Source organism: Bactrocera dorsalis, chromosome 1 (genome assembly GCF_023373825.1).
Source record: "Bactrocera dorsalis isolate Fly_Bdor chromosome 1, ASM2337382v1, whole genome shotgun sequence".
NCBI classification, from domain to species: Eukaryota; Metazoa; Arthropoda; class Insecta; order Diptera; family Tephritidae; genus Bactrocera; species Bactrocera dorsalis.
The window spans coordinates 52,608,395-52,621,801 of NC_064303.1; the positions used below are offsets into that span (position 1 = coordinate 52,608,395).

Sequence of the window (13,407 nt, forward strand, 5' to 3'; positions counted from 1 at the left end):
ACGTCAGCAACAAGTCGTCAACAAACAGGTTGCGGTTGCGCCGCAACAGCGCAGCAGAATCGGCAACGCATTGGTTGCAGTTGGCTCGTGTTTTCAAGCGAGCAGTGTGTGGAAACGAGCAGTGTGGAAACGGTTGCGCCGCAACAGCGCAGCAGAATCGGCAACGCATTGGTTGCAGTTGGCTCGTGTTTTCAAACGAGCAGTGTGGAAACGGTTGCGCCGCAACAGCGCAGCAGAATCGGCAACGTATTGGTTGCAGTTGGCTCGTGTTTTCAAACGAGCAGTGCGTGGAAACGAGCAGCGAGAAACGAGTAGTGTGGAAACGAGCAGCGTGTGTAAACGAACAGTGTGTGGAAACGAAAAGTGTATTGCAACGGCAGCGGACATCGAGGATTACAGGTTACGTTCATATTATTAAGTATTTTAAATTACTTATAATTGATTTCTGTATTATAAATTTAAATTAATTTTATTAAATTAACATTGTAACATAAAATCATATATACCTATATTGTTATATTGCATATTGTAAAGGAGTACTCAAAATGGAGGCTCAGACCATATTAAACATGACAGTGACAATGTTAAAAGAAATGTTAAAAGAAGCAGGGCTACCGACAAATGGACGCAAGAAGGAATTACGAGACAGACTTCTGACACACTACGGTCTTCTAAACGATGACGATGAAAGCGAGAGTGAGGTCGAATCAGTGGAGCCGCTTTGTGAAAGTGTGTTGGGTAAAGGTCCGGTGCCACCCACGGTTCCTCATTTTACATTTAGAGAAATTGAAGAAAGTTTAACGTCATTTAACGGTACAGACGGGCAGGAAGTAAATCAATGGGCGGAATCTTTTGAAGAAAACGCACATATAGTAGGCTGGTCAGAAATTCATAAATTTATTTACGCAAAACAGCTTCTCAGAGGAGCAGCTAGGGCATTCATTCGAAGCCAAACCGGTATCCGTGATTGGATATCTTTAAAACAAGCTTTAATTGACGAATTCGAAATTTCATTTTCATCAGCTGAGGCACATAGGCTTTTAAGGAACCGTCAAAAGAGACAAAACGAAACATTCATTTAATTTTTATATGCTTTAATGGAAATAGGGAAACGGGTAAAACTGGAGGAAGCCAGCGTAATAGAATATTTTATACTAGGGATTCCCGATTCAAAATTGAACAAGACGGTTTTATACCAAGCAAGGAGTATAAGGGAATTAAAAGAGCAAATAAAAATTTATGAGAAAATTAAATATAAACTAAAGGTGGAAGTTGAAAACAGAGTTAGTATCAAGGAAGATAGGAAGGAAAATACTCAACGTCAAATTCTAAACCGCGCATGTTTCAAATGTGGCGAAACTTCGCATATAGCAAAGAATTGCACAAGCCAACAATTTAGATGTTACAAGTGCAACAAAGTCGGCCATAAACGCAACGAATGTCCGACAGTTCAAACGAAAGGTGAAAGAGACAACTTAAATACAATTACCGAAGTAGGGTTCAAACCTTCAGAGGCAGATTTTGGTCTAAAGTTTAAAATGGTAAAGGTAGGGAATGTAATTTTTCCTTCGTTAGTTGATACAGGTAGTCGTTTGTGTTTGATAAAGGTAGATATAGTCGAAAAACTTAATCTTAAAGATAAGCCAAACAAAGATAAAAGAGTGTTGGGCGGAATCGGTAATTCAGAAGTGGTCACGTTAGGTAGTTTCGAAACCAGAGCTAAAGTAGATGATATTGAGATAAATATCATTTTCCATATTGTCAACAATAGGGATCTTCAATATCCGGCACTGATAGGACGTTCAATTTTGGGTCAAGTCGATTTAATTGTTAGCGAGGAGAGCGATAGGTTTCTAAGGAAGGATAAATCAGATATTTGTCAGGAGGACAACAAAAAGTATAATGGTAAATTGCAGAAGAGGCGGAAATAGGAGCTTTTAGTATGATTTGTATAGATGAACAGGAGCCGGAATCAACGTACGATTTGTCACATCTCGATAAGGGAAAAATGGTAGAAGTGGAAAAGCTGATTGCTCAATATGAGCCAAAAAGAATCAAATTTTCCCCGGTAGAAATGAAAATTGTTTTAAAGGACGATGTACCGGTGTATCAGCCACCTAGGCGTGTATCATTTCAAGACCAAATAATCGTAGATGCTCAAGTAAAGCAATGGCTAGATGAGGGTATTATTACTTCAAGCGTATCCGATTACGCGTCGCCGATCGTGCTTGTGTCTAAAAAAGATAAATCAAAACGGTTATGTTGCGATTATCGCAAATTAAATGAGAAAATTCTGCGCGATAATTTTCCAATGACATTAATTGACGAGGTAGTCGAGAAGCTCCAGGGATATAAAGTTTTTACCACATTAGATTTGGCTAACGGATTTTTGCATGTTCCTGTCGAAGAAAGTTCTAGAAAATATACATCGTTTGTAACAATGAAAGGCCAGTTTGAATTTAAATTTGTGCCGTTTGGTATCTCAAATTCACCAGCGGTATTCTGTAGATTTATCCATTCGATTTTTAAAGACCTAAAAGATGAGGGAAGTGTAGTCACTTATATGGATGATTTAATTATTCCATCCATAGACGTGGAAGAGGGGTTAATAAAACTAAAGAAAGTTCTTAAAGTAGCATCAGATGCTGGACTACAAATTAAGTGGAAAAAGTGTAATTTTTTGAAGCGTAAAGTAAATTTTTTGGGGTATGTAATCGAAGATAGCACAATTCGTCCGTCCGATGAGAAAACCAGAGCGGTTAAAGCTTTCAAGTCACCTAAAGACAAAAAGCCATTCAACAGTTTTTAGGGTTAACATCCTATTTTCGGAGATTTATTCAAAACTATGCGCTAGTGGCTAAGCCATTATCAGATCTTTTGAGGAAAGATCAACATTTCAAGTGGGAGGAAGAGCAGGCGATTGCTTTCGAGCAACTTAAGTCCTCGCTATCACGATCTCCAGTTTTAGAATTATATAACCCATATGCAATTACGGAAGTTCATACAGATGCATCAAAGCACGGGTATGGGGCGGTAATGTTGCAAAAGACGGCAGAGGATGAATCATATCATCCAGTGCAATTCATGAGCCAGAAAACAAGTTCAGCAGAAGAGAACTATCATTCTTATGAACTTGAAGTACTCGCCATCGTCAACGCACTAAAGAAATGGAGAGTTTATTTATTAGGTTTGGAATTCAAAGTTGTAACGGATTGCAACGCATTTGCTATGACATTAAGGAAGAAAGACGTTCCGCCACGAGTAGCTAGATGGGCAATGTTTTTGCAAGAATTTAATTATACTATAGAACATAGGTCAGGATCAAAAACGAAGCATGTCGATGCTTTAAGTAGGTTAGCGTGTATGTTAGTAGACGAATCATTACAGCACAGATTAAAAGGGGCACAGGGAAAGGATGAATGTGCGCGGGCAATTCGGAAAATACTGGAGAATAATTCTTACGAAGACTTTTTTATCTCTCGTGACATATTGTACAAGGATCCGGCAAAGGAACTAATGGTGGTACCTAAACAAATGGAGAACGAGATCATTTTGTTAGCACATAAGCAAGGGCATTTTTCAATTAAAAAGACATGCGATTGTGTAGGGAAATACTACTACATTCCAGAGCTCGAGGGAAAGGTCAGAAATATAGTAAACAGCTGTGTCGAATGTTTAATAATGAACACAAAGTGTGGAAAAATGGAAGGATTATTGTCGCCAATTGAGAAAGAAGATTATCCCTTAGGGACATTTCACATAGATCACGTAGGTCCGATGACAACGACCGGGAAACAGTACAAATATATTTTAGTTGTGATCGACGCGTTTACAAAATTTGTGTGGCTCTACCCAACAAAAGATACAAGTGCGGAGGTGGTTATAGATAGGCTTTCGAAACAAGCTGACATTTTCGGCAACCCGCGTAGAATTATATCTGATAGGGGATCAGCGTTCACTTCACAAGCGTTTAAAAGTTATTGCGATAATAACAGTATTCGGCATCTACTCATTACGACAGGGGTGCCAAGGGGAAACGGACAAGTGGAACGAATACATAGGGTAGTAATACCAATGTTAGCTAAGTTATCTCATCCGAATACTTCACAGTGGTACAAGTATATCGGGAAGGTTCAGCAATTTATAAATAATTCCCCAAATCGAAGTACAAAACAGGCCCCATTTAAGATTTTAACAGGTTGCGACATGCGGGTAAAAGAAGACCTTGACTTAAACGAAATTTTAGAAAATGAAGCAATTATAGAGTTAAACGATGGACGTGATAAGTTACGTGAAATAGCTAAAGAAAACATACAGAAAATTCAAAAAGAGAATATGAAGTCATTTAATAGAAAACGTAAAAAGGCAATAGAATATAACATTAATGATTTGGTCGCAATCAAACGGACACATTTTGGTAACGGAATGAAGTTACGACCTAAATTCTTAGGACCATACAAAGTAACTAAACGATTAAAACACGGTCGATATGAAGTAGAAAGGGTCGGAAATAATGAAGGACCTAAAACAACATCGACCGCTGTGGACTATATGAAAAGGTGGTAGCATTATTCGAGGCGAATAAGTAGTCAGGAATGGCCGGGTTGTAGGACTAAGAAATGCAACCGTGCGGACTGGACATTTTTAACACGCGACAACACTGACTGAACGAAAAGTGGACGCGAACGGAAAAAAACCAATAACAGACGGCACTTGGATAGCGGACGGCGACCAGTAAAGTACATTAGATACTCAGAGTCATATTGTAAAGCGTAAAAGTATATTGTAAAGCGTAAAGTATAAAAGTATAAAAGAAAGCGTTGTAAAGTATAAAAGAAATCAAACATTTGTTAAGATATAGTGAATCAAGTGAAATAAATAAAGTAAAATCCATCTGTGTGCATCAGTTTATAATTATATCGGTCGATTGGCCGTCTGCTATACTCATCACCGGAGGCTCAACGCAAGCCTTCCTACAAATCGGAGGCCCAACGTGAGCAATCTCACATGTATGTGCCATGGTAAGAAATATTTGTTAAACAAAATACAAGATTAGGTTCCAAGTTATCCCCACGTTGTAAAAAGGAAATAGTTAAAGAAAATAGAGATACAACCATCGTTACAGAAGCAGATCGAATTGTTCACAAAAGCAATATAAAAAATACTTAAGTCTGAAAATTGCCAAGGGAGACTTGTCAGTCTCAGAAAGAAAAAACAAAAAAAAAAATCAATATCATAATATCATTAAATAAAGAAAAAAACAAAAAAAGCAATATGCCTATAAAATCAATTTAGATTAATGCAAGAAGAAATAATAAATATAAAATATGTTATTTAATGGGCAAAGCTTAACACAACAAATATCATTCTTTTCAGTTTCAGTTCATAAAAAAAAGCACTGAAATGGTTTATATCGAAAAAATTCCGGAATTAGATCCAACCACCAATCACACTTCTTTAATAAAACCTGTTGGAAAAATAAATTAACATTGGGTTGTCAAAAAAGTCTTGCGGTATTTTCGCTAGTTGGCGCTGAAAGCGCCTAGTTCTAGTTTTATTCGTCGCATCGGGTCATGCTATACCTTTTTGGATTATATGCACTTCTCTTGTTCTTTTTCACAAATAGAGAGGGATTTTATTAAAATTTGTTTGCCTATAAGTACTTTGAATATAAGTACATATGTGCGTTCATATATATGTAATAGTAGGGGAGCCCAAGAGGAGATTTTTGCAGTTACTTAAGCGTGTCATAAAACTATATGGGGAGAAACATTGCACCTTTTTATGTACCCCTACCAAATATGAGCCCGTAATATGGAGGCGTGCGTTGGGGGGGTTCGTCAGATTAGAGAAAAAAAATCGAAATTAAATACATGAAGACGAGTGTATATTTCAATATTCTGACAGTTTGAGGGTGGCTTAGAGAAATAGCAGGGTGATAAATTTGTAAAAAAAAAAAACGTCACCTTGAAATACTCGAGCGCGATAGATTTTTTTTCATTTTAAAGGTAATTCTGTCAGAATCACGAAAATCATATAATCTGACAATTTCCGTGGGGCGATACAGGTAAAATCGTCGACAAAAGGTCAAGCGTACTAATCAGCATAGCGTGGTTGTTGTTAGTAAACGCTTGACACTTTTGTTTGTTTCGTTCGTTTACAGCGATCAGTTTTACATCCATTGTAAAAATGAGTGACGTTAGTGTCAAATGTGTTTACTGTGGTGAAGAAACGTATGAAAAAAAAGTTTATTCCACAAACTCTAAATTTTTTTATTAATATTTAGATCTATTTCCATATTAATAAATTATTCAATTTTCTATACATATACATATGTATATGTATATAATATACATAATACATATAATATTGTATACATATACATATGTATATGTATACACTATTTTTATTACATCCTGTAACAAAAGCAAGAACCAAACAGAATTCTTCCACTTTTAAATCGTCAGATTAACGATATGCCTCTATATAATTGTCAGATTATCTTTTGGGAAGACTCTGACATCAAGTTCATCCCCCTGCATAAAAATCTGACGCGCTCGAGTATTTCAAGGTCACCTTTTTTTTACAAGTTTTGAAATCAATAAATGACTTTTGTCCACGTCGAAATTGTCAGAATATTAAATGGTTCACTTTTTAGAGGTTCATTAACATTCGCTTAGAAAATCTGACGCGCTCGGGTAACTTATTTTTTTTTTTTTTAATCTGTCATTACGGCCTTCAACCCTCACTTGATTGTCAGATTAATATATATCGACTATCAGAAATACAATGCGCGTATATACCATTAATGACTGACGCGCTTGAGTATTTTCATGTGACTGTTTTTTTTTTTTACATTTTTGAAACCAATTACCCGCTCTTCTCCCCACTAAAATGGAAAACTTCACCTAGACTTTCTTTTTTTTTAAACGTTATCTTGACAATCTAGTAAGTCTCCATGACGCTCCAGTAACTGCAAATTTAGCACTCCGGGCTCCCCTACTATAACTTGTATTTCTTTAGAAGAAAAATTGTTATAATTTGTTTTAAATTGCCGCACAGTTTATTTTTGCGAAATAAATTAAAAAAAATTAAAATTAAAATTTTTATTATAATTTTTAATGTATTAATTATATCCTATGTGTGGGATATAAGTATGTATGTTTAGAAGTTTGTATAACTATAGGCCGCATGTATGCCATATGTATGTATGCCTAGAAATTTTTTTTGGCGGTACGAATAAACGGGTGAAGATAGAAATTGTAATATGCAGGTATTTAACCTCTGCACTTATTTGTAAGCATATATGTATATATGTAAATAATTCAAGGTATGTCTGTTAATGTATATTAACAATGATATTTATATAAATGTATGTTTATATTCTCTCTCTCTTTGATGCTTTCTTAAGAATTTTTTATTGCACCTATTGCTTAATTTGAGCAATCCCGCTTTCTGTTTTAAGAAGCAGAGGGAGTATTGCCGAGAAATTACAAGTAAATACTTGAATACTGAGATAATATTCTCTTTTTGGTGAGTGTTGGCATAAACAAAGGTAAGCATGCGTAGGCGATATAATACCATTTTTTTTTAATATCGGTTTTTTAATTTATACCGTAGTATTTTATATCCGTCTTAATAAAACGTTGCTTAATGCTTAAACGGTTTTATATGAAACCGCAGTTACCAGCATACATACATATATAACCATAAATTAAAACCAAAAAATGGAAACGATACAACTCACTTTGATTTCTCTTCGTTGGATGCCAGCTGATTATTCTCCTTTCCAGAGAACGTAGGAGGATGGAGTCATGTGTAGAAGTTCACGCAAGTGAGGAAAGTTTTCTGATCGCCATTCACTTGGGAGTGGCCAGAAACGATTCTTTTACATATGACTCAAGCAGCTCACGACTTCCGGTCTTTGACCAAGTATCCTCTGGGTAGCCTAAGAACATCCGTTTGAAGGCGAGCTAAAGTGAGAAGGCGAAACATCCCCTGCATAGGGTTGTGCGCTGGGTTTGGGACCCGCCACGTAAAAAAACACCCCCAATGAAAAACCACCAACAGCCTCGGATGAGAAACCCCCCTTTTGATGACGACCATGGCAAACGAAATAAGGGCTATGATTTGAGTGCATGCACCTGGAATGTCCGGTCCCTTAATTGGGAAGGTGCCGCTGCCCAGCTGGTAGATGTCCTCGTAAAGATAAAGGCTGACATCACCGCCGTCCAAGAAATGCGATGGACGGGACAAGGACAGAGACGAGTAGGTCCTTGTGACATTTACTACAGTGGCCATATAAAGGAGCGCAAGTTTGGTGTTGGATTCGTGGTTGGAGAGAGACTCCGTCGCCGAGTACTATCATTCACTCCGGAGAATGAACGTCTAGCCACAATCCGCATCAAAGCGAGGTTCTTCAACATATCGCTGATTTGCGCCAACGCCCCGACGGAAGAGAAGGACGATGTGACCAAAGATGCTTTTTATGAGTGCTTGGAGCGCACTTATGAGAGATGCCCCCGCCACGATGTCAAAATCGTGCTTGGCGACTTCAACGCCAGGGTGGGCAAAGAAGGTATCTTTGGCACTACGGTCGGTAAATTCAGCCTCCACGAGGAAACATCCCCAAATGGGTTGAGGCTGATCGACTTCGCCGGGGCCCGAAATATGGTTATCTGTAGTACTAGATTCCAGCATAAGAAGATACATCAAGCTACCTGGCTGCCTCCGGATCGAAAAACCACCAACCAGATCGATCATGTTGTGATAGACGGAACACACGTCTCCAGTGTTTTAGATGTGCGTGCGCTCCGAGGTTCTAACATCGACTCGGACCACTATATTGTTGCAGCCAAAATTTGCACCCGCCTCTGTGCAGCAAAAAACGCACGCCAACACACACCAGGAAGGTTCGACGTCGAGAAGCTGCAATCACAACAGACAGCCGAAAGATTTTCTACTCGGCTTGCACTCCTGCTCTCTGAGAGCACTCGTCAACAACTCGGTATAAGGGAACTGTGGGACGGCATTTCAAACTCCTTACGTACAGCTGCAACCGAAACCATTGGTTTTCGGAAAGTGCAAAAGAACAGCTGGTACGACGAGGAGTGCCGTGTCGCAGCGGAGAGAAAACAGGCTGCCTACCTCGCAACGTTACGATCGACCACAACACGTGCGGGATGGGATAGATACCGAGAATTGAAGAGGGAAGCGAGGCGCATTTGCAGACAGAAGAAGAAAGAGACCGAAATGCGTGAGTACGAACAGCTTGATTAATTTTTATATGCTTTAATGGAAATAGGGAAACGGGTAAAACTGGAGGAAGCCAGCGTAATAGAATATTTTATACTAGGGATTCCCGATTCAAAATTGAACAAGACGGTTTTATACCAAGCAAGGAGTATAAGGGAATTAAAAGAGCAAATAAAAATTTATGAGAAAATTAAATATAAACTAAAGGTGGAAGTTGAAAACAGAGTTAGTATCAAGGAAGATAGGAAGGAAAATACTCAACGTCAAATTCTAAACCGCGCATGTTTCAAATGTGGCGAAACTTCGCATATAGCAAAGAATTGCACAAGCCAACAATTTAGATGTTACAAGTGCAACAAAGTCGGCCATAAACGCAACGAATGTCCGACAGTTCAAACGAAAGGTGAAAGAGACAACTTAAATACAATTACCGAAGTAGGGTTCAAACCTTCAGAGGCAGATTTTGGTCTAAAGTTTAAAATGGTAAAGGTAGGGAATGTAATTTTTCCTTCGTTAGTTGATACAGGTAGTCGTTTGTGTTTGATAAAGGTAGATATAGTCGAAAAACTTAATCTTAAAGATAAGCCAAACAAAGATAAAAGAGTGTTGGGCGGAATCGGTAATTCAGAAGTGGTCACGTTAGGTAGTTTCGAAACCAGAGCTAAAGTAGATGATATTGAGATAAATATCATTTTCCATATTGTCAACAATAGGGATCTTCAATATCCGGCACTGATAGGACGTTCAATTTTGGGTCAAGTCGATTTAATTGTTAGCGAGGAGAGCGATAGGTTTCTAAGGAAGGATAAATCAGATATTTGTCAGGAGGACAACAAAAAGTATAATGGTAAATTGCAGAAGAGGCGGAAATAGGAGCTTTTAGTATGATTTGTATAGATGAACAGGAGCCGGAATCAACGTACGATTTGTCACATCTCGATAAGGGAAAAATGGTAGAAGTGGAAAAGCTGATTGCTCAATATGAGCCAAAAAGAATCAAATTTTCCCCGGTAGAAATGAAAATTGTTTTAAAGGACGATGTACCGGTGTATCAGCCACCTAGGCGTGTATCATTTCAAGACCAAATAATCGTAGATGCTCAAGTAAAGCAATGGCTAGATGAGGGTATTATTACTTCAAGCGTATCCGATTACGCGTCGCCGATCGTGCTTGTGTCTAAAAAAGATAAATCAAAACGGTTATGTTGCGATTATCGCAAATTAAATGAGAAAATTCTGCGCGATAATTTTCCAATGACATTAATTGACGAGGTAGTCGAGAAGCTCCAGGGATATAAAGTTTTTACCACATTAGATTTGGCTAACGGATTTTTGCATGTTCCTGTCGAAGAAAGTTCTAGAAAATATACATCGTTTGTAACAATGAAAGGCCAGTTTGAATTTAAATTTGTGCCGTTTGGTATCTCAAATTCACCAGCGGTATTCTGTAGATTTATCCATTCGATTTTTAAAGACCTAAAAGATGAGGGAAGTGTAGTCACTTATATGGATGATTTAATTATTCCATCCATAGACGTGGAAGAGGGGTTAATAAAACTAAAGAAAGTTCTTAAAGTAGCATCAGATGCTGGACTACAAATTAAGTGGAAAAAGTGTAATTTTTTGAAGCGTAAAGTAAATTTTTTGGGGTATGTAATCGAAGATAGCACAATTCGTCCGTCCGATGAGAAAACCAGAGCGGTTAAAGCTTTCAAGTCACCTAAAGACAAAAAAGCCATTCAACAGTTTTTAGGGTTAACATCCTATTTTCGGAGATTTATTCAAAACTATGCGCTAGTGGCTAAGCCATTATCAGATCTTTTGAGGAAAGATCAACATTTCAAGTGGGAGGAAGAGCAGGCGATTGCTTTCGAGCAACTTAAGTCCTCGCTATCACGATCTCCAGTTTTAGAATTATATAACCCATATGCAATTACGGAAGTTCATACAGATGCATCAAAGCACGGGTATGGGGCGGTAATGTTGCAAAAGACGGCAGAGGATGAATCATATCATCCAGTGCAATTCATGAGCCAGAAAACAAGTTCAGCAGAAGAGAACTATCATTCTTATGAACTTGAAGTACTCGCCATCGTCAACGCACTAAAGAAATGGAGAGTTTATTTATTAGGTTTGGAATTCAAAGTTGTAACGGATTGCAACGCATTTGCTATGACATTAAGGAAGAAAGACGTTCCGCCACGAGTAGCTAGATGGGCAATGTTTTTGCAAGAATTTAATTATACTATAGAACATAGGTCAGGATCAAAAATGAAGCATGTCGATGCTTTAAGTAGGTTAGCGTGTATGTTAGTAGACGAATCATTACAGCACAGATTAAAAGAGGCACAGGGAAAGGATGAATGTGCGCGGGCAATTCGGAAAATACTGGAGAATAATTCTTACGAAGACTTTTTTATCTCTCGTGACATATTGTACAAGGATCCGGCAAAGGAACTAATGGTGGTACCTAAACAAATGGAGAACGAGATCATTTTGTTAGCACATAAGCAAGGGCATTTTTCAATTAAAAAGACATGCGATTGTGTAGGGAAATACTACTACATTCCAGAGCTCGAGGGAAAGGTCAGAAATATAGTAAACAGCTGTGTCGAATGTTTAATAATGAACACAAAGTGTGGAAAAATGGAAGGATTATTGTCGCCAATTGAGAAAGAAGATTATCCCTTAGGGACATTTCACATAGATCACGTAGGTCCGATGACAACGACCGGGAAACAGTACAAATATATTTTAGTTGTGATCGACGCGTTTACAAAATTTGTGTGGCTCTACCCAACAAAAGATACAAGTGCGGAGGTGGTTATAGATAGGCTTTCGAAACAAGCTGACATTTTCGGCAACCCGCGTAGAATTATATCTGATAGGGGATCAGCGTTCACTTCACAAGCGTTTAAAAGTTATTGCGATAATAACAGTATTCGGCATCTACTCATTACGACAGGGGTGCCAAGGGGAAACGGACAAGTGGAACGAATACATAGGGTAGTAATACCAATGTTAGCTAAGTTATCTCATCCGAATACTTCACAGTGGTACAAGTATATCGGGAAGGTTCAGCAATTTATAAATAATTCCCCAAATCGAAGTACAAAACAGGCCCCATTTAAGATTTTAACAGGTTGCGACATGCGGGTAAAAGAAGACCTTGACTTAAACGAAATTTTAGAAAATGAAGCAATTATAGAGTTAAACGATGGACGTGATAAGTTACGTGAAATAGCTAAAGAAAACATACAGAAAATTCAAAAAGAGAATATGAAGTCATTTAATAGAAAACGTAAAAAGGCAATAGAATATAACATTAATGATTTGGTCGCAATCAAACGGACACATTTTGGTAACGGAATGAAGTTACGACCTAAATTCTTAGGACCATACAAAGTAACTAAACGATTAAAACACGGTCGATATGAAGTAGAAAGGGTCGGAAATAATGAAGGACCTAAAACAACATCGACCGCTGTGGACTATATGAAAAGGTGGTAGCATTATTCGAGGCGAATAAGTAGTCAGGAATGGCCGGGTTGTAGGACTAAGAAATGCAACCGTGCGGACTGGACATTTTTAACACGCGACAACACTGACTGAACGAAAAGTGGACGCGAACGGAAAAAAACCAATAACAGACGGCACTTGGATAGCGGACGGCGACCAGTAAAGTACGTTAGATACTCAGAGTCATATTGTAAAGCGTAAAAGTATATTGTAAAGCGTAAAGTATAAAAGTATAAAAGAAAGCGTTGTAAAGTATAAAAGAAATCAAACATTTGTGAAGATATAGTGAATCAAGTGAAATAAATAAAGTAAAATCCATCTGTGTGCATCAGTTTATAATTATATCGGTCGATTGGCCGTCTGCTATACTCATCACCGGAGGCTCAACGCAAGCCTTCCTACAAATCGGAGGCCCAACGTGAGCAATCTCACATGTATGTGCCATGGTAAGAAATATTTGTTAAACAAAATACAAGATTAGGTTCCAAGTTATCCCCACGTTGTAAAAAGGAAATAGTTAAAGAAAATAGAGATACAACCATCGTTACAGAAGCAGATCGAATTGTTCACAAAAGCAATATAAAAAATACTTAAGTCTGAAAATTGCCAAGGGAGACTTGTCAGTCTCAGAAAG

At 38.0% G+C, this 13,407-nt stretch overlaps 1 protein-coding gene across 1 annotated transcript in view; it reads left to right on the forward strand.

Moving 5' to 3' along the window:
• Positions 1–166: 166 nt before the first annotated feature.
• The window catches only part of LOC125777744 (uncharacterized), a 380,915-nt gene continuing 367,674 nt past the window's right edge, over positions 167–13,407 (forward strand). The window contains exon 1 of the mRNA XM_049453129.1: positions 167–399. The gene's annotated coding sequence lies outside the window, so the exon portion shown is untranslated. The remainder of the gene's footprint in view (positions 400–13,407) is intronic.